General features: G+C 46.6%; 1 protein-coding gene across 3 annotated transcripts in view; it reads right to left on the reverse strand.

The window, feature by feature from the left end:
* GRM8 (glutamate metabotropic receptor 8) overlaps positions 1-23,129 on the reverse strand; it is a 2,054,171-nt gene that overhangs the window by 886,402 nt on the left and 1,144,640 nt on the right. The gene's annotated exons all lie outside the window — the stretch shown is intronic.

Consider the following 23,129-nt stretch of genomic DNA (forward strand, 5'->3'; position numbering starts at 1 on the left):
AGGAACCTAGTGGCAGTGCCGTCAACCAAAAGCGGGCACACCCACCTCTTCAGACAAACAGTACTCTCACGGGTGCTGGCGCCAAGTGGCGATACCACGGCCCCGTGTGGGGACTTTGGCCATTTAGGGAGGTGTTAACATGTCGGATGCTGGACAATCAGGTGCTGCAAATTACGAGATTGGAAAAGTCGTTCAGAATAGTCCACAGGCAAGACCTTTACATAGGAAAGCTAGGTGTCAGCCGGGCAAGGTGGGGCAAAAGATTTCGAAATCCAGTTGTGGTTCATTTTAATGCAGGTTAGATCATCTACATTTTGGGTAGCCAGACGAGTCCTTTTTTCTGTTAGTATTGAACCTGCAGCACTGAATACTCTTTCTGATAGGACACTAGCTGCCGGGCAAGCAAGCTCCTGCAATGCATATTCTGCCAATTCTGGCCAGGTGTCTAATTTTGATGCCCAGTAATCAAATGGGAATGACGGTTGAGGGAGAACATCGATAAGGGATGAAAAATAGTTTGTAACCATACTGGACAAATGTTGTCTCCTGTCACTTTGAATTGATGCTGCAGTACCTGTCCTGTCTGCGGTCATAGCAAAATCACTCCACAACCTGGTCAGAAAACCCCTCAGGCCAACGCCACTTCTGATTTCTGCCCCTCTAACTCCTCTGGTCTGCTGGCCCCTGCAGCTCGTGTGAGAACGATCACGGGCGCTGTGTGCAGGGAATGCCAGAAGCAAACGGTCAACAAGAGTTGATTGTTTGGTTGCTAATATTAGTTCCAAGTTCTCATGTGGCATTATATTTTGCAATTTGCCTTTATAGCGAGGATCAAGGAGGCAGGCCAACCAGTAATCGTCATCGTTCATCATTTTAGTTATGCGTGTGTCCCTTTTGAGGATACGTAAGGCATAATCCGCCATGTGGGCCAAAGTTCCAGTTCTCAAATCTCCGGTTGTGCTTGGTTGAGGGGCAGTTTCAGGCAAATCCACGTCACTTGTGTCCCTCCAAAAACCAGAACCCGGCCTTGCCGCGCCACCAATTTCCAGTGGCCCCGGAAAAGCTTCCTCATTACAAATATAATCATCCCCATCATCCTCCTCGTCCTCCTCCTCCTCTTCGCCCGCTAACTCGTCCTGTACACTGCCCTGGCCAGACAATGGCTGACTGTCATCAAGGCTATCCTCTTCCTCAGCGGCAGACGCCTGATCCTTTATGTGCGTCAAACTTTGCATCAGCAGACGCATTAGGGGGATGCTCATGCTTATTATGGCGTTGTCTGCACTAACCAGCCGTGTGCATTCCTCAAAACACTGAAGGACTTGACACATGTCTTGAATCTTCGACCACTGCACACCTGACAACTCCATGTCTGCCATCCTACTGCCTGCCCGTGTATGTGTATCCTCCCACAAAATCATAACAGCCCGCCTCTGTTCGCACAGTCTCTGAAGCATGTGCAGTGTTGAGTTCCACCTTGTTGCAACGTCTATGATTAGGCGATGCTGGGGAAGGTTCAAAGAACGCTGATAGGTCTGCATACGGCTGGAGTGTACGGGCGAACGGCGGATATGTGAGCAAAGTCCACGCACTTTGAGGAGCAGGTCGGATAACCCCGGATAACTTTTCAGGAAGCACTGCACCACCAGGTTTAAGGTGTGAGCCAGGCAAGGAATGTGTTTCAGTTGGGAAAGGGAGATGGCAGCCATGAAATTCCTTCCGTTATCACTCACTACCTTGCCTGCCTCAAGATCTACAGTGCCCAGCCACGACTGCGTTTCTTTCTGCAAGAACTCGGACAGAACTTCCGCGGTGTGTCTGTTGTCGCCCAAACACTTCATAGCCAATACAGCCTGCTGACGTTTGCCAGTAGCTGCCCCATAATGGGAGACCTGGTGTGCAACAGTGGCAGCTGCGGATGGAGTGGTTGTGCGACTGCGGTCTGTGGACGAGCTCTCACTTCTGCAGGAGGACGAAGAGGAGGAGGAGGAGGAGGGGGTGCGAACGGCTACAGCCAACTGTTTCCTAGACCGTGGGCTAGGCAGAACTGTCCCAAACTTGCTGTCCCCTGTGGACCCTGCATCCACCACATTTACCCAGTGTGCCATGATGGACACGTAACGTCCCTGGCCATGCCTACTGGTCCATGCATCTGTTGTCAGGTGCACCTTTGTGCTCACAGATTGCCTGAGTGCATGGACGATGCGCTCTTTAACATGCTGGTGGAGGGCTGGGATGGCTTTTCTGGAAAAAAAGTGTCGACTGGGTAGCTCGTGGCGTGGTACAGCGTAGTCCATCAGGGCTTTGAAAGCTTCGCTTTCAACTAACCGGTAGGGCATCATCTCTAACGAGATTAGTCTAGCTATGTGGGCGTTCAAACCCTGTGTACGCGGATGCGAGGCTAAGTACTTCCTTTTTCTAACCATAGTCTCATGTAGGGTGAGCTGGACTGGAGAGCTGGAGATCGTGGAACTAGCGGGGGTGCCGGTGGACATGGCAGACTGAGAGACGGTGGGAGATGGTATTGTTGTTGGTGTCCTAGATGCAGTGTTTCCTACTACGAAACTGGTGATTCCCTGACCCTGACTGCTTTGGCCTGGCAAAGAAACCTGCACAGATACTGCAGGTGGTGCGGAAAATGGTGGCCCTACACTGCCGGAAGGGATGTTGCGTTGCTGACTAGCTTCATTGGCCGAGGGTGCTACAACCTTAAGGGACGTTTGGTAGTTAGTCCAGGCTTGCAAATGCATGGTGGTTAAATGTCTATGCATGCAACTTGTATTGAGACTTTTCAGATTCTGTCCTCTGCTTAAGGTAGTTGAACATTTTTGACAGATGACTTTGCGCTGATCAATTGGATGTTGTTTAAAAAAATGCCAGACTGCACTCTTTCTAGCATCGGATACCTTTTCAGGCATTGCAGACTGAGCTTTAACCGGATGGCCACGCTGTCCTCCAACAGGTTTTGGCTTTGCCACGCGTTTTGGGCAAGATACGGGCCCGGCAGATGGAACCTGTTGCGATGTTGATGCCTGCTGCGGCCCCTCCTCCTCCGCTTCAGAACTGCTGCCGCCTGCACCCTGTTCCCCCAATGGCTGCCAATCGGGGTCAAGAACTGGGTCATCTATTACCTCTTCTTGTAGCTCGTGTTCAACTTCGTCTGTGTCACCGTGTCGGTCGGTGGTATAGCGTTCGTGATGGGGCAACATAGTCTCATCAGGGTCTGATTCTTGATCATTACCCTGCGAGGGCAATGTTGTGGTCTGAGTCAAAGGACCAGCATAGTAGTCTGGCTGTGGCTCTGCATCAGTGCACTCCATGTCAGATTCAACTTGTAATGGGCATGGACTGTTAACTGCTTCACTTTCTAAGCCAGGGACGGTATGTGTAAAGAGCTCCATGGAGTAACCCGTTGTGTCGCCTGCTGCATTCTTCTCTGTTGTTGTTTTTGCTGAAGAGGACAAGGAAGCGACTTGTCCCTGACCGTGAACATCCACTAACAACGCGCTGCTTTGACATTTACCAGTTTCACGAGAGGAGGCAAAAGAGCTAGAGGCTGAGTCAGCAAGATAAGCCAAAACTTGCTCTTGCTGCTCCGGCTTTAAAAGCGGTTTTCCTACTCCCAGAAAAGGGAGCGTTCGAGGCCTTGTGTAGCCAGACGACGAACCTGGCTCCACAGCTCCAGACTTAGGTGCAATATTTTTTTTCCCACGACCAGCTGATGCTCCACCACTACCACTACCCTCATTACCAGCTGACAATGAACGCCCCCGGCCACGACCTCTTCCACCAGACTTCCTCATTGTTTTAAAAACGTAAACAAACTAACGGTATTTGTTGCTGTCACACAAATTACACGGTGAGCTATAACTTCAGTATGATTTAGCTACCCCTTTACAAGTGAGTGAGACCACAACGAAAAACAGGCACAATGTTACACATTCTGTTGTTGGTGGCAACAAATGAGAGAGATGCCACACACGCAGGACTGTCACTGAAGCACAAATGTAAATATTAATCTCCCACTGATTTGATTTTTTTTTTTTTTCAGGGAGACTTTAGGAAAAAAAAATAATAGAATAATATGATTTTTTCAGGAAGAATTTAGAAACCAAATAAAATAAAATGATTTTTTCAGGGAGAATTTAGAAAACAAATAAAACAAAAAAAGGCTTTCTATGGCCCACTGAGTGAGAGATGACGCACACAGGAGTCAGGAGTGGCACACAAGCCCAGAGGCCAATATTTATCTCCCACTGATTGATGTAGTGATTTTTTCAGGTAGATTTTGGAACCCAAATCAAGCTAAAAAAATAATAGGCTTTCTATGGCCCACAATTGGAGAGAGAGAGAGAGATGGCACACCCAGGAGTCAAGACTGGCACACAAGCAGAAAGGGCAATATTAATCTCCCACTGATTTGTTTTTTTTTTTTTTCAGGGAGACTTTAGGAAAAAAAAATAATAGAATAAAATGATTTTTTCAGGAAGAATTTAGAAACCAAATAAAATAAAATGATTTTTTCAGGGAGAATTTAGAAAACAAATAAAACAAAAAAAGGCTTTCTATGGCCCACTGAGTGAGAGATGACGCACACAGGAGTCAGGAGTGGCACACAAGCCCAGAGGCCAATATTTATCTCCCACTGATTGATGTAGTGATTTTTTCAGGTAGATTTTGGAACCCAAATCAAGCAAAAAAAATAATAGGCTTTCTATGGCCCACAATTGGAGAGAGAGAGAGAGATGGCATACCCAGGAGTCAAGACTGGCACACAAGCAGAAAGGGCAATATTAATCTCCCACTGATTTGATTTTGTTTTTTTTTTCAGGGAGACGTTAGGAAAAAAACTAATAGAATAAAATGATTTTTTCAGGAAGAATTTAGAAACCAAATAAAATAAAATGATTTTTTCAGGGAGAATTTAGAAAACAAATAAAACAAAAAAAGGCTTTCTATGGCCCACTGAGTGAGAGATGACGCACACAGGAGTCAGGAGTGGCACACAAGCCCAGAGGCCAATATTTATCTCCCACTGATTGATGTAGTGATTTTTTCAGGTAGATTTTGGAACCCAAATCAAGCTAAAAAAATAATAGGATTTCTATGGCCCACAATTGGAGAGAGAGAGAGAGATGGCACACCCAGGAGTCAAGACTGGCACACAAGCAGAAAGGGCAATATTAATCTCCCACTGATTTTTTTTTTTTTTTTTTCAGGGAGACTTTAGGAAAAAAAATAATAGAATAAAATGATTTTTTCAGGAAGAATTTAGAAACCAAATAAAATAAAATGATTTTTTCAGGGAGAATTTAGAAAACACATACAACAAAAAAAGGCTTTCTATGGCCCACTGAGTGAGAGATGACGCACACAGGAGTCAGGAGTGGCACACAAGCCCAGAGGCCAATATTTATCTCCCACTGATTGATGTAGTGATTTTTTCAGGTAGATTTTGGAACCCAAATCAAGCTAAAAAAATAATAGGCTTTCTATGGCCCACAATTGGAGAGAGAGAGAGAGATGGCACACCCAGGAGTCAAGACTGGCACACAAGCAGAAAGGGCAATATTAATCTCCCACTGATTTGTTTTTTTTTTTCAGGGAGACTTTAGGAAAAAAAATAATAGAATAGAAGGATTTTTTCAGGAAGAATTTAGAAAACAAATAAAATAAAATGATTTTTTCAGGGAGAATTTAGAAAACAAATAAAACAAAAAAAGGCTTTCTATGGCCCACTGAGTGAGAGATGACGCACACAGGAGTCAGGAGTGGCACACAAGCCCAGAGGCCAATATTTATCTCCCACTGATTGATGTAGTGATTTTTTCAGGTAGATTTTGGAACCCAAATCAAGCTAAAAAAATAATAGGCTTTCTATGGCCCACAATTGGAGAGAGAGAGAGAGATGGCACACCCAGGAGTCAAGACTGGCACACAAGCAGAAAGGGCAATATTAATCTCCCACTGATTTGTTTTTTTTTTTTTTTTCAGGGAGACTTTAGGAAAAAAAATAATAGAATAAAATGATTTTTTCAGGAAGAATTTAGAAACCAAATAAAATAAAATGATTTTTTCAGGGAGAATTTAGAAAACACATAAAACAAAAAAAGGCCTTCTATGGCCCACTGAGTGAGAGATGACGCACACAGGAGTCAGGAGTGGCACACAAGCCCAGGGGCCAATATTTATCTCCCACTTTTTTTTTTTTGTTCCAGGGAAAATTTATAAACCCAATAAGAAAAATAATAAATAGGCTTTCTATGGCCCACTGTTATGGCTAGCAATCAGGCAACACAGCGTGCAGTAATCAGCGCACATACAGAGATCTGGCAATAACCAAAAACAATAGGACGAGCTCTGAGACGTGGAATCTCTGTAGACTGCAGTACCTGATCTATCCTCACACAACTATAAAGCAGCAGTGGATTGCGCCTAACAACTACCTATGCAACTCGGCACTGCCTGAGGAGCTGACTAGCCTGAAGATAGAAATACAAGCCTGACTTACCTCAGAGAAATACCCCAAAGGAATAGGCAGCCCCCCACATATAATGACTGTTAGCAAGATGAAAAGACAAACGTAGGAATGAAATAGATTCAGCAAAGTGAGGCCCGATATTCTAGACAGAGCGAGGATAGCAAAGAGAACTATGCAGTCTACAAAAAACCCTAAAACGAAAACCACGCAAAGGGGCAAAAAGACCCACCGTGCCGAACTAACAGCACGGCGGTGCACCCCTCTGCTTCTCAGAGCTTCCAGCAAAAGACAATAGCAAGCTGGACAGAAAAAAACAGAAAACAAACTAGAAGCACTTATCTAGCAGAGCAGCAGGCCCAAGGAAAGATGCAGTAGCTCAGATCCAACACTGGAACATTGACAAGGAGCAAGGAAGACAGACTCAGGTGGAGCTAAATAGCAAGGCAGCCAACGAGCTCACCAAAACACCTGAGGGAGGAAGCCCAGAGACTGCAATACCACTTGTGACCACAGAAGTGAACTCAGCCACAGAATTCACAACAGTACCCCCCCCTTGAGGAGGGGTCACCGAACCCTCACCAGAACCCCCAGGCCGACCAGGATGAGCCACATGAAAGGCACGAACAAGATCTGGGGCATGGACATCAGAGGCAAAAACCCAGGAATTATCTTCCTGAGCATAACCCTTCCATTTGACCAGATACTGGAGTTTCCGTCTAGAGACACGAGAATCCAAAATCTTCTCCACAATATACTCCAATTCCCCCTCCACCAAAACAGGGGCAGGAGGCTCCACAGATGGAACCATAGGTGCCACGTATCTCCTCAACAACGACCTATGGAATACATTATGTATGGAAAAGGAGTCTGGGAGGGTCAGACGAAAAGACACCGGATTGAGAATCTCAGAAATCCTATACGGACCAATAAAACGAGGTTTAAATTTAGGAGAGGAAACCTTCATAGGAATATGACGAGAAGATAACCAAACCAAATCCCCAACATGAAGTCGGGGTCCCACACGGCGTCTGCGATTAGCGAAAAGCTGAGCCTTCTCCTGGGACAAGGTCAAATTGTCCACTACCTGAGTCCAGATCTGCTGCAACCTGTCCACCACAGAATCCACACCAGGACAGTCCGAAGACTCAACCTGTCCTGAAGAGAAACGAGGATGGAACCCAGAATTGCAGAAAAATGGAGAGACCAAGGTAGCCGAGCTGGCCCGATTATTAAGGGCGAACTCAGCCAACGGCAAAAATGACACCCAATCATCCTGGTCAGCGGAAACAAAACATCTCAAATATGTTTCCAAGGTCTGATTGGTTCGTTCGGTCTGGCCATTAGTCTGAGGATGGAAGGCCGAGGAGAAAGATAGGTCAATGCCCATCCTACCACAAAAGGCTCGCCAGAACCTCGAGACAAACTGGGAACCTCTGTCAGAAACAATATTCTCAGGAATGCCATGTAAACGAACCACATGCTGGAAGAACAAAGGCACCAAATCAGAGGAGGAAGGCAATTTAACCAAGGGCACCAGATGGACCATTTTAGAAAAGCGATCACAGACCACCCAAATGACCAACATTTTTTGAGAAACGGGAAGGTCAGAAATGAAATCCATCGAAATATGTGTCCAAGGCCTCTTCGGGACCGGCAAGGGCAAAAGCAACCCACTGGCACGTGAACAGCAGGGCTTAGCCCTAGCACAAATTCCACAGGACTGCACAAAAGCACGCACATCCCGTGACAGAGATGGCCACCAGAAGGATCTAGCAACCAACTCCCTGGTACCAAAGATTCCTGGATGACCGGCCAGCACCGAACAATGAAGTTCAGAGATAACTTTACTAGTCCACCTATCAGGGACGAACAGTTTCTCGGCCGGACAACGATCAGGTTTATTAGCCTGAAATTTCTGCAACACTCTCCGCAAATCAGGGGAGATGGCAGACACAATGACTCCTTCCTTGAGGATACTCGCCGGCTCAGATAACCCCGGAGAGTCGGGCACAAAACTCCTAGACAGAGCATCCGCCTTCACATTTTTAGAGCCCGGAAGGTATGAAATCACAAAATCAAAACGAGCAAAAAATAACGACCAACGGGCCTGTCTAGGATTCAAGCGCTTGGCAGACTCGAGATAAGTCAAGTTCTTATGATCAGTCAATACCACCACGCGATGCTTAGCACCCTCAAGCCAATGACGCCACTCCTCGAATGCCCACTTCATGGCCAGCAACTCTCGGTTGCCCACATCATAATTACGCTCAGCAGCAGAAAATTTCCTGGAAAAGAAAGCACATGGTTTGAACACTGAGCAACCAGAACCTCTCTGTGACAAAACCGCCCCTGCACCAATCTCAGAAGCATCAACCTCGACCTGGAACGGAAGAGAAACATCAGGTTGACACAACACAGGGGCACAGCAAAAACGACGCTTCAACTCCTGAAAAGCTTCCACGGCAGCAGAAGACCAATTAACCAAATCAGCACCCTTCTTGGTCAAATCGGTCAATGGTCTGGCAATGCTAGAAAAATTACAGATGAAGCGACGATAAAAATTAGCAAAGCCCAGGAATTTCTGCAGACTTTTTAGAGATGTCGGCTGAGTCCAATCCTGGATGGCCTGAACCTTAACCGGATCCATCTCGATAGTAGAAGGGGAAAAGATGAACCCCAAAAATGAAACTTTCTGCACACCGAAGAGACACTTTGATCCCTTCATGAACAAGGAATTAGCACGCAGTACCTGGAAAACCATTCTGACTTGCTTCACATGAGACTCCCAATCATCTGAGAAGATCAAAATGTCATCCAAGTAAACAATCAAGAATTTATCCAGATACTCACGGAAAATGTCATGCATAAAAGACTGAAAAACAGATGGAGCATTGGCAAGTCCGAACGGCATCACCAGATACTCAAAATGACCCTCGGGCGTATTAAATGCCGTTTTCCATTCATCTCCCTGCCTGATTCTCACCAGATTATACGCACCACGAAGATCAATCTTAGTAAACCAACTAGCCCCCTTAATCCGAGCAAACAAGTCAGAAATCAATGGCAAGGGATACTGAAACTTAACAGTGATCTTATTAAGAAGGCGGTAATCAATACACGGTCTTAGCGAACCATCCTTCTTGGCTACAAAAAAGAACCCTGCTCCCAATGGTGACGACGATGGGCGAATATGTCCCTTCTCCAGGGACTCCTTCACATAACTGCGCATAGCGGTGTGTTCAGGTACGGACAAATTAAATAAACGACCCTTAGGGAATTTACTACCAGGAATCAAATCGATAGCACAATCACAATTCCTATGCGGAGGTAGGGCATCAGACTTGGACTCTTCAAATACATCCTGAAAGTCCGACAAGAACTCTGGGATGTCAGAAGGAATGGATGACGAAATAGACAAAAATGGAACATCACCATGTACTCCCTGACAACCCCAGCTGGTTACCGACATAGAGTTCCAATCCAATACTGGATTATGGGTTTGTAGCCATGGCAACCCCAACACGACCACATCATGCAAATTATGCAGTACCAGAAAGCGAATAACTTCCTGATGTGCAGGAGCCATGCACATGGTCAGCTGGGCCCAGTACTGAGGCTTATTCTTGGCCAAAGGTGTAGCATCAATTCCTCTCAACGGAATAGGACACCGCAAAGGCTCCAAGAAAAATCCACAACGTTTAGCATAATCCAAATCCATCAGATTCAGGGCAGCGCCTGAATCCACAAACGCCATGACAGAATACGATGACAAAGAGCACATTAAGGTAATGGACAAAAGGAATTTGGACTGTACAGTACCAATAACGGCAGAGCTATCGAACCGCCTAGTGCGTTTAGGACAATTAGAAATAGCATGAGTAGAATCACCACAATAGAAACACAGTCTGTTCAGACATCTGTGTTCTTGCCGTTCTACTTTAGTCATAGTCCTGTCGCACTGCATAGGCTCAGGTTTACTCTCAGGCAGTACCGCCAGATGGTGCACAGATTTACGCTCGCGCAAGCGACGACCGATCTGAATGGCCAAGGACATAGACTCATTCAAACCAGCAGGCATAGGAAATCCCACCATTACATCCTTAAGAGCTTCAGAGAGACCCTTTCTGAACAAAGCCGCTAGTGCAGATTCATTCCACAGAGTGAGTACTGACCATTTCCTAAATTTCTGACAATATACTTCTACATCATCCTGACCCTGGCATAAAGCCAGCAGATTTTTCTCAGCCTGATCGACTGAATTAGGCTCATCGTAAAGCAATCCGAGCGCCAGGAAAAATGCATCAACATTACTCAATGCAGAATCTCCTGGTGCAAGAGAAAACGCCCAGTCCTGTGGGTCGCCGCGCAAAAAAGAAATAATAATCAAAACCTGTTGAATAGGATTACCAGAAGAATGAGGTTTCAAGGCCAAAAATAGCTTACAATTATTTCTGAAGCTCAGGAACTTAGTTCTGTCACCAAAAAACAAATCAGGAATCGGAATTCTTGGTTCTAGCATCGATTTCTGATCAATAGTATCTTGAATCTTTTGTACATTTACAACGAGATTATTCATTGAGGAGCACAGAGCCTGAATATCCATGTCCACAGCTGTGTCCTGAAGCACTCTAATGTCTAGGGGAAAAAAAAGACTGAAGACAGAGCTAAGAAAAAAAAATGATGTCAGGATTTCTTTTTTCCCTCTATTGGGAATCATTGGTGTGGCTCCTTGTACTGTTATGGCTGGCAATCAGGCAACACAGCGTGCAGTAATCAGCGCACATACAGAGATCTGGCAATAACCAAAAACAATAGGACGAGCTCTGAGACGTGGAATCTCTGTAGACTGCAGTACCTGATCTATCCTCACACAACTATAAAGCAGCAGTGGATTGCGCCTAACAACTACCTATGCAACTCGGCACTGCCTGAGGAGCTGACTAGCCTGAAGATAGAAATACAAGCCTGACTTACCTCAGAGAAATACCCCAAAGGAATAGGCAGCCCCCCACATATAATGACTGTTAGCAAGATGAAAAGACAAACGTAGGAATGAAATAGATTCAGCAAAGTGAGGCCCGATATTCTAGACAGAGCGAGGATAGCAAAGAGAACTATGCAGTCTACAAAAAACCCTAAAACGAAAACCACGCAAAGGGGGCAAAAAGACCCACCGTGCCGAACTAACAGCACGGCGGTGCACCCCTTTGCTTCTCAGAGCTTCCAGCAAAAGATAATAACAAGCTGGACAGAAAAAAACAGAAAACAAACTAGAAGCACTTATCTAGCAGAGCAGCAGGCCCAAGGAAAGATGCAGTAGCTCAGATCCAACACTGGAACATTGACAAGGAGCAAGGAAGACAGACTCAGGTGGAGCTAAATAGCAAGGCAGCCAACGAGCTCACCAAAACACCTGAGGGAGGAAGCCCAGAGACTGCAATACCACTTGTGACCACAGAAGTGAACTCAGCCACAGAATTCACAACAGCCCACTATCTGAGAGAGAGAGAGAGATGGCACGCTTAGGACTGGCACACAAGCCCAAAGGCCAATATTAATCTCCTTTTTTTTTTCAGGGAGAATTTATAAAACCAAAAAAAAAAAAATAAATAGGCTTTCTATGGCCCACTATTTGTGAGAGAGATGGCACGCTCAGGACTGGCACACAAGCCCAGAGGCCAATATTAATCTCCCACTTTTTTTTTTTTTGTTCCAGTGAAAATTTTTAAACCCAATAAAAAAAATAATAAATAGGCTTTCTATGGCCCACTATCTGAGAGAGAGAGATGGCACGCTTAGGACTGGCACACAAGCCCAAAGGCCAATATTAATCTCCCACTGATTGATTTATTGATTTTTTCAGGTTGAATTTAGAACCCAAATAAAGCAAAAAAAAAAAAAAAAGGGCTTTCTATGGCCCACTGAGTGAGTGATGATGCACACAGGAGTCAGGAGTGGCACACAAGCCCTGAGGCCAATATTTTTCTCCCACTGATTGATGTAGTGATTTTTTCAGGTAGATTTTAGAACCAAAATCAAGCAAAAAAATAAATAGGCTTTCTATGGCCCACTGACTGAGAGATGGCACACACAGGAGTCAAGAGTGGCACACAAGCCCTGAGGCCAATATTTTTCTCCCACTGATTGATGTAGTGATTTTTTCAGGTAGATTTTATAACCCAAATCAAGCAAAAAAATAAATAGGCTTTCTATGGCCCACTGAGTGAGAGATGGCACACACAGGGATGGCACTCTAGCAGAAATGTCAATCTTAATCTCCCACAAAAAAAAAAAAAAAAAAAAAAACAGGGAGTGTCCTTCAATTACTATCTCCCTGCAGTAATCTCAGCCAGGTATGGCAGGCAGCAATAAGGAGTGGACTGATGCACAAATTAAATAAAAAGTGTGTACAAACAAAAAAGATAGCTGTGCAGAAAGGAAGGAACAAGAGGATTTGTGCTTTGAAAAAAGCAGTTGGTTTGCACAGCGGCGTACACACAGCAATGCAGCTATCAGGGAGCCTTCTAGGGCAGCCCAATGAGCTACAGCGCTGAGGGGAAAAAAAAAAAAAAAAGTAGCTTCCACTGTCCCTGCACACCGAAGGTGGTGTTGGGCAGTGGAAATCGCTACAACACAAGCGGTTTGGTGGTTAATGGACCCTGCCTAACGCTATCCCTGCTTCTGACGAAGCGGCAGCAACCTCTCCCTAAGCTCAGATCAGCAGCAGTAACATGGCGGTCGGCGGGAATGCCCCTTTATAGCCCCTGTGACGCCGCAGACAGCAAGCCAATCACTACAATGCCCTTCTCTAAGATGGTGGGGACCAGGACCTATGTCATCACGCTGCCCACACTCTGCGTTTACCTTCATTGGCTGAGAAATGGCGCTTTTCGCGTCATTGAAACGCGACTTTGGCGCGAAAGTCGCGTACCGCATGGCCGACCCCGCACAGGGGTCGGATCGGGTTTCATGAAACCCGACTTTGCCAAAAGTCGGCGACTTTTGAAAATGAACGACCCGTTTCGCTCAACCCTAGTGTAGAGCTGAGTGTGAGGTGTATGAGTAGTAAATACAGTCCTTCAGTCGCATACAGTGAAGGCAGGCTTGTACTTTAAAGGTACCTTCACACTGAACAACTTTCCAACGAGAACGACAGCGATCCGTGACGTTGCAGCGTCCTGGATAGCGATCTCAATGTGTTTGACATGCAGCAGCGATCAGGATCCTGCTGTGACATCGCTGGTCGTAGCTGAAAGTCCGGAACTTTATTTGGTCGTCAGGTCGACGTGATTCGTCATGTTTGACAGCAAAAGCAACGATGCCTGCAATGTTTTTTCATGGAGCAACAACCAGCGAGAACGATAAGTACGTCACTGGATCGCTCCTGCATCGTTCTGCTGTTGCCGGTGTTTGACGTCTCCTAGCGACCTAAACAGTGACGCTGCAGCGATCAGCTCGTTGTCTAGATCGCTGCAGCGTTGCTTAATGTGACGGTACCTTAAGGCTGGACAACCCCTTTAAGGAGGAATAGTAATAAATGTTTTTAATGAATGGAAAAGAGATTAGAAAAATAAGCTACAACCTGTTAGGAGTCGAGTTTCCTCTGCTGCACAGGGGGAATCTCGATCCGTCTCCGCTGCGGTCTCCCATTCTCCTCCAGCCGTAGTGGAGCCTGCTCAGCAGGGACGTCGATCCCAGCGTCTCGCTCAGTCTGACTCTGTGAGAAGAGTTACTGCTGCTTCTCCAGCTTCTGCCTGTAAAGCCTATACTGGTCAGCAGCGAGTGGACTTCTCTGGGACTAAGTCCTTGTCTGCGCACACTGAGCATGCCCAGGGCAAGATCTCCCGCTGGAGATCGAGGGTCATGTGCTCAGACTCTGCAGCGCATTCTATTGGTCCTCTTGGAAGGTCTTGGAAGGGCAAAGTTTCTGTGGCCGCTTCCTGTCCTGCAACTATATAAACTGCGCATGACCGCACGGCCATGCGCTAGTGTACAATTTAATACGTGTGTTTGTTGTGAGTGCAAGTCGTTCTTTAAATACCCCTACCCTATTGTATGATTGTTCGCGTATGGAGTATGGCTGCTATCTAGCGCCCGACTTATCACTCAACGTGTCACACACGTGTCAGCGTCTACTGCTGTGACCGCCAGTGCGGTGCCACGCGCCAGTGTGCGCTTCCTGACCCACGTCTGGGTGCTTAGTGGTGCCTGCCAGCACGGCACAGTTCGCACTTCGGTGCCTTAATTATATTATTCCTTTCACACCCAGTAGCGGTGTAGTGCCAGCAAGGGTCTAATCGGACTACAATCCCTGTTGGGGTTTAGTTCGCTGACCACTTGCTCGCGCTCTATGTGCGGTACCGCGGTCCTGTGACGCAACAGGATCGCTTTCTTCACGCTGGGTGAGGTTTAACCCACGCGTGTATACTTTTGAATACCGCCATATTGTCTGTCATTTCCTAGCAGCAGGTTTCACCTGCACGGTGGACCCCGGACTGCGAACGCATCTATATCATCTCTCTTGGTGCGTTCCGCCAGTCCTAACATTACACTAGCGCCAGGGTCTGGCTAGTGATGACAGACAAACAGCAATCTCTGCGGCATATCCAGCAGCTGGAGGGTAGGTTGGCGGCTCTCGAGAGCGCGACCTCAGCTGTGGATGTTACTGCAGTAGCTGTACAGGCTGCCAGCGTGGCTGCAGCTACTATGTCCATTGCCACCCCTGTTCCGACATTATCTCGCCTCCCGCTGCCAGAAAAATTTTCTGGTGATAGCAAGTTTTGTAGGGGATTTGTGAGTCAGTTCTCTATTCACCTCGAGCTCCTGGCTACACGTTTTCCCACAGAGTGGGCTAAGGTGGGATTTATTCTGTCTTTATTGTCGGACAGGGCGTTGGAATGGGCTACGCCGCTGTGGGATCGTGGCGATCATGTGGTGCAGAGTGCTCCGCTGTTTCTGAGCACTCTGAAACAGGTCTTTTTAGGACCTCAAGTCACCCATGATACTGCGCTCCAATTGCTGGCATTAACTCAGGGTGAGTCCTTGGTCAGTCATTTTGCCGTCCAATTCCGCACCTTAGCATCTGAGCTGGATTGGTCGGATAAAGCTCTTATCCCCATATTTTGGAGGGGCTTGGCTGACCACGTAAAGGACGCTCTGGCCACTAGGGAGATTCCTGCCACACTGGAGGAGTTAATAACTGTCTCCACTCGAATTGACCTCCGTTTTAACGAGCGGAGGTTAGAGCGAGCCCAGTGTAGGCAGAGGTTTCGGCTGGCTCCTACTTTCGCCAAACCTCTGGAATTTCCGGTCCTGGTTCCTGAGTCACATGAGGCCAGGGAAGTGTCACAAGCAGGATCTAAGTCCCGGACCGCTTGTGCACTCAGGGTCTGTCATGTTTGCCAGCAGTCAGGACATCTAGCCACCAGATGTCCTCAGCGGTCGAGGAAACGTCAGCGTCTAGTGGTAGTAGGTGGAGGTACACTAGACACGGCGACGTTTGCCTCTAAGTTGTCCTTTAAGGGGACAATTACTATTGGCTCATTCTCCCACTCGGTAGAGCTCTGCATGGATTCTGGGGCGGAGGGCAATTTTATGTCTTCTGCCTTTGCCCAACGTCACGCAATACCCCTGGTTATGCTTGCTCAACCAGTAACGGTGCGAGTGGTGAATGGGTCGACATTGCCCTCACAGATAACACACCAGACCATCCCTTTTACTCTGTCCATGTCGCCATCTCATCAGGAGATAATTTCTCTGCTCGTCATTCCGGAAGGAATTGATGAGGTCCTGTTGGGAATACCTTGGCTACGGTACCACTCTCCTCATATCGAGTGGTCCTCAGGCAGAATTCTGGGTTGGGGTGAATCTTGTGGGGGTAGGTGTCAGAGGGAGTGCGTTCAGGTTGCTACTACTGAGGTACCCGCAGATCTATCCTCTCTCCCCAAGCAGTATTGGTCTTATGCAGACGTGTTCTCCAAAAAGGCGGCGGAGGTCCTTCCGCCTCATCGCACCTATGACTGTCCTATTGATCTCTTGCCTGGTGCTGAGCCTCCCCGGGGTCGAGTTTATCCGCTATCTCTCCCGGAGACGGAGGCAATGTGACAGTACATCCGGGAAAATCTGGCAAGAGGATTCATTAGGAAGTCAGTGTCACCTGCTGGGGCAGGGTTCTTCTTCGTGCAGAAGAAGAATGGGGAATTGCGCCCATGCATAGACTACAGGGGTCTTAACGCCATCACCGTTAAGAATAAGTATCCTTTGCCCTTGATATCTGAGTTATTCGATAGACTTCGGGGAGCAAGAGTATTTACTAAATTAGATTTGCGGGGTGCTTACAACCTGATTCGCATCCGTGAGGGGGACGAATGGAAGACGGCCTTTAACACCAGGGATGGGCACTATGAATATCTGGTGATGCCCTTCGGGCTCTGTAATGCCCCAGCCGTTTTCCAAGACTTTGTGAACGATATCTTCCGGGATATGCTTTCCACCTCGGTCGTAGTCTATCTGGATGATATTCTTATCTACTCTCCAGATATTTACTCCCACCGGAGAGATGTTTGCAAAGTCTTCGACCTCCTACGGGCAAACTCCCTCTATGCCAAATTGGAGAAGTGTATGTTTGAGCAGGAGTCTTTACCTTTCCTGGGCTACATCATCTCGGCCCAGGGATTGGCTGTGGATCCTGCCAAACTACAGGCAGTGATGGACTGGCAGGAACCCCATTCTCTGAAAGCGGTGCAGCGCTTTATGGGGTTCATAAATTACTATCGTCAGTTCATCCCCCACTTCTCAACCCTGGTAGCTCCTTTGGTATCCCTCACCAAGAAGGGAGCGAATCCTAAATCGTGGTCCGAAGAGGTCTCCAAGGCCTTCACTTCTATTAAGTCCCACTTTGCTAGCACTCCCATCTTACATCGCCCCGATGTGGATAAGCCATTCCTAATGGAGGTGGATGCCTCTTCTGTTGGTGCAGGAGCAGTCCTCTATCAAAAGGATGCTCAAGGTCGGAAGCATCCATGCTTCTTCTTCTCAAAAACCTTCTCACCAGCGGAGAGAAATTACTCCATCGGGGATAGGGAGTTGCTGGCAATGAAGTTGGCCTTTTCGGAATGGAGACATCTCTTGGAGGGTGCTCGGTTCCCATTCCAAGTCTTCACGGACCACAAGAATTTGGTCTATTTACAGACAGCCCAGCGGCTGAATTCTCGTCAGGCCAGATGGTCCTTGTTTTTCTCCCAGTTCCACTTCACTCTACATTATTTCGCCGGGGAGAAGAACATTCGTGCTGACGCTCTCTCTCGCTCCCTGGTGTCAACTGTGGAGGAGGAGGACGAGCCTCGGCTCATTTTCCCTTCAGAGAGTCTGAGAACCGTAGCTCCGGTTTCGCTTGAGTCTGTGCCTCCGGGCAAGACTTTTGTCCCCATCAATTTGCGTCCGGAGGTTCTCTCGTGGGCTCATTCGTCCAGAGTGGGTGGACACTTTGGGGCAAAGAGGACATCTGAGTTGTTGGCGAGAATGTATTGGTGGCCACATATGGTTCGTGACGTTGGAGACTACGTTCGGGCATGTGTCTCTTGTGCCAAAAATAAGTCTCTCCGTCAATGGCCAGCTGGGTTGTTATACCCTCTGCCGGTGGCAGACAGGCCCTGGGAGATGGTCGGGATGGACTTTGTGGTGGGTTTGCCCAAGTCACGTGGCTGTACTGTCATTTGGGTTATCACCGACCATTTTTCTAAAATGGTGCATTTGGTGCCGCTTCCCCGGCTACCTTCTGCACGGGCCTTGGCAGCATTGTTTGTTAAACACATCTTCCGTCTTCACGGTATGCCAGACAAAATTGTCAGTGACCGGGGTCCCCAGTTTGCGTCTCGGTTCTGGAGAGAGCTTTGTCGCCTTCTCAGTATCGAGTTGAATCTCTCTTCGGCATATCATCCCGAGACGAATGGGTTGGTGGAGAGAGCCAACCAGACCTTGGTCACATATCTGCGACATTTTGTCTCTGCTAAACAAGATGACTGGGAATCTTTGCTACCGTGGGCGGAGTTTGCTCTTAACAATGCTGTAGCTGACTCCACTGGACAGACCCCATTCCTCCTTAACTATGGTCAGCATCCGCGGGTACCTGTGCCCATGCCCGTGTCTTCCGCCGATTCCAGGGTGGCAGACTGGGCTGTGGAGGCACGGGACATTTGGGATCGCACTCAGGATGCCATTCGGGCTTCCAAGGAGAGAATGAGGTCCTCTGCCGATGTTCATCGGCGCCCCGCTCCGACCTTTGCTCCTGGCGACTTGGTGTGGCTCTCCGCCCGTAACATCAGGCTGCGAGTTGAGTCCACTAAGTTTGCACCTCGCTACTTGGGTCCCTTCAAGGTTCTCGAACAGGTTAATCCTGTGGTCTACTGCCTGGCTCTTCCTCCACGCTTGGGTATCACCGACACCTTTCATGTGTCCCTCTTGAAACCCGTATACATGTCCCGGTTTTCCGAGTCATCTGCCGGGACATCGGGTTCGTCTACGGACGATTACGAGGTGAACGCTATTTTGGGGTGTAAGGTGGTACGCGGCAAAAAGTTCTATCTGGTGGATTGGAAGGGTTATGGTCCAGAGAACAGGTCATGGGAGCCTGCTGAAAACATTCGGGCCCCACAGCTCATTGCTGCCTTCGAACGTAGCGAGGCCCAAGGAGGGGGGGGCCCTAGGAGGGGGGGTAATGTTAGGAGTCGAGTTTCCTCTGCTGCACAGGGGGAATCTCGATCCGTCTCCGCTGCGGTCTCCCATTCTCCTCCAGCCGCAGTGGAGCCTGCTCAGCAGGGACGTCGATCCCAGCGTCTCGCTCAGTCTGACTCTGTGAGAAGAGTTACTGCTGCTTCTCCAGCTTCTGCCTGTAAAGCCTATACTGGTCAGCAGCGAGTGGACTTCTCTGGGACTAAGTCCTTGTCTGCGCACACTGAGCATGCCCAGGGCAAGATCTCCCGCTGGAGATCGAGGGTCATGTGCTCAGACTCTGCAGCGCATTCTATTGGTCCTCTTGGCAGGTCTTGGAAGGGCAAAGTTTCTGTGGCCGCTTCCTGTCCTGCAACTATATAAACTGCGCATGACCGCACGGCCATGCGCTAGTGTACAATTTAATACGTGTGTTTGTTGTGAGTGCAAGTCGTTCTTTAAATACCCCTACCCTATTGTATGATTGTTCGCGTATGGAGTATGGCTGCTATCTAGCGCCCGACTTATCACTCAACGTGTCACACACGTGTCAGCGTCTACTGCTGTGACCGCCAGTGCGGTGCCACGCGCCAGTGTGCGCTTCCTGACCCACGTCTGGGTGCTTAGTGGTGCCTGCCAGCACGGCACAGTTCGCACTTCGGTGCCTTAATTATATTATTCCTTTCACACCCAGTAGCGGTGTAGTGCCAGCAAGGGTCTAATCGGACTACAATCCCTGTTGGGGTTTAGTTCGCTGACCACTTGCTCGCGCTCTATGTGCGGTACCGCGGTCCTGTGACGCAACAGGATCACTTTCTTCACGCTGGGTGAGGTTTAACCCACGCGTGTATACTTTTGAATACCGCCATATTGTCTGTCATTTCCTAGCAGCAGGTTTCACCTGCACGGTGGACCCCGGACTGCGAACGCATCTATATCATCTCTCTTGGTGCGTTCCGCCAGTCCTAACACAACCTACCAAAAATGTCAACTATGAGTCATTGGATTTATAGTAGAGCTGTCACGTATGTTGGCCTATCTGTTACTGGAAAACCTTGTATTGCCCATGGCATAACAATTATGGAGCATATATTCTGTGGTCTAATATTCTTCTGGTATTCCTCCTGGAAATGTATTTATTATGTTGTACAACAAGGATATGTGTAATGTGACTAGTTATGGAGTTACAATTGTAGTATAAAATCGATACATTTGGTTACATTTAATCTGTAGGAAAGTCAATTAATAATGGTACAAAAGTCTCAATCAACCCAGGCCTAATTGACAACTGGGCGTTTCTTTTCCCCTTGTCTATAGGTAGTATCCCCACAGATTCTTATATTGCCATAAATGATTTGACAGTTCTTTGTCAAATAGAATGGCCAAAGCTAGCTGTCAACTTAGCTCTATATTTCTAAGTGGAATATAAGGAAATGCACAATATTAAGTTCTAGAAAAAGGTGCTCCATAATCTAGGCATAAGGTAAGATAAAAAGTCAGCAGCACCATACACAACTAAAGGAGAGCAACCTTCTTATAACTTCTTATAATCTTTCCTGATTTGCATAATATGTCTCCATTAAAAATAATATGATAAAACTACATTTTTTTCCTTTTCATTATATCACTGTAAATGCTACCTGATGAATAAATGTATGATTTTAATGATTAGATCCCATTGCCTGCTAAAATAAATACCTTTAGATTTCCTAGTTCTAGTTAATGAGACCAGACGCAGACAGAACGAGAGCTAAATGTCCTATGTCTATTGCATTGATTTAGTCACAGTTATTACTAAGGAAATGACACGATTAGACAATAGACATAAATATATTTGCATTAATTCTTTTCTCATATCCTTTATTTTTCTAAAAATGAGAAGGAACCACTTTAATTGGAATCGAGAAAAGACCAGACCTCTAATACCAGGCATACACCGCCTCTGTGTCAACAACGTATAATTCCACATGTCTAAACCATAGAGCAATGTGTAATTAAATTCTTATAGTCTCTTAATGCCCGTATCATTTTATTGTCAGGTTTTAATGATTACTGCCAGAACATTACAAGGTCTCAGGTTGATTAAAAGACACAAGATGGATGTGATACAGCTTCATGGAAAAACACTTCTGTTAGGTTATCAATGCCCTTGACCTTTTTAATAGCGCGCACTGGCAATTTTAGAATATAACAATTTAATTGTTGGAATCATACTAAAGCAGTGCACAGTGTTTGGAAAGGAAAGACTACAGCAAGAATCTCAGCAGAAAGGGTCAGTGGATCATCGAGTCCTCTTTGATGGCAGCAGTCAAAGGACAAGAGCTTTACACTGTACATAAATCGTAATGCCATGTATCGTGTCTCCCTTTAGACATATCTTGTCACTAACTGGGAGATAAAGCTTTAGAAAAATAAAATGCCAGGGTAGTTTTGTAATGTAGCAAAGTAAGGCCAATAAGGCTAAAGGTATGTAATAATAATAATCTTTTATTTTTATATAGCTCTAACATATTCCGCAGCGCTTTACAGTTTGCACACATTATCATCACTCTCCCCGTTGGGGCTCACAATCTAGAATCCCTATCAGTATATCTTTGGAATGTGGGAGGAAACCGGAGTACCCGGAGGAAACCCACGCAAACACAGAGAGAACATACAAACTCTTTGCAGATGTTGTCCTTGGTGGGATTAGAACCCAGGACTCCAGCGCTGCAAGGCTAACCACTGCGCCACCGTGCTGCCCTGTGAAAAGCTTGTCATAATTTACACATGTTCTATGTCTATTGCATTGAGATAGTGACATTTATTTTTAAAGAAATGGCACAATTAGACAATAGACAGATATATATTTTCTTCTCTCATATCCTTTAATTTTCTAAAAATGAGAAGGGATTACTTCTTTAATTGTAGTCAAGAAATGACCAGACCAATAATAATAGCTCAATTTAAAGAACTCACTAGTAAATAATGTAAAAAAAGCAATAACCGTTGAGTTAACCCTAAAACAGGGCCTATGGTCTGGTGCCTGACTCATGAACTTAAGTTGGTACCCGAGGAGATAAATAATAATTCACATTGACTTAACGTAAAAAATTATAAAGATGGTAGTGTTTTTAGTTATCACAGCATGTCTTATTCACTGTGATAGAGATGCAGCTGCTTAGTGCTCCCTCTGCCTTCCTGGATGCTATGTCACAGACAGGGGGTGGTCCACTTCTGTCTCCTAACACAACCATGACCAAGACTGATATGCTGTGCCATTACATCCTTTGTACTTGACTGACTCTTACTCCTGTGATCTATGCTTGGAAATTCCCAGCTTTTCTGTGACAGTCGCAGCTTTCCTCCATGCTCCTGGACATGTCACAAAAAAGTTGTGCAGATTTAAGCTGTATCCCTCTAACAGTCTATTTCCCCATCACTCCTTTTTACATCCATACTCCATGAGTAATCTCTTGCCCTTTGCAACTTTATCACTTCAGCTTCACAGCCTAAGAAAATAATTGGAATGTTTGAAGCTGGAATAGTAAAGTTGCATTGGGTAAGAAACTACCAAGGAGAGCAGTGTTTGTGGAAGATGTAGGCTGTATGTCTATTCTTCACCACTTCTTTGTGACATGTCCAGAAGCATCAAGGGAAGTCATGGAAAAGCTGAGAATTAGAATGCATACATTGTAATGGGTATTGAAATGTGAAAAGTAAAGTAATTACATGCTCCAGACCCGAGTGCCGATGGCAGTGCTGGGTATTGATGCGTGAGACTCACTCGCGAGTTTCTCGCATTGCAGTTACAAGGGTGACCCTGGACTGTTTTAAACAGTGTGTAGCCCAGGTTCATAATGAGAGAACATTTTCATGACATAACCTACAAGCTCCCTGCCTGAATGCCACCATAAGTCACAGAATACTAAGCAGAACTGATCCAATGTTGGGCCACATC

The sequence above is a fragment of the Ranitomeya imitator genome, chromosome 4 (assembly GCF_032444005.1).
Source record: "Ranitomeya imitator isolate aRanImi1 chromosome 4, aRanImi1.pri, whole genome shotgun sequence".
Lineage (NCBI taxonomy): Eukaryota > Metazoa > Chordata > Amphibia > Anura > Dendrobatidae > Ranitomeya > Ranitomeya imitator.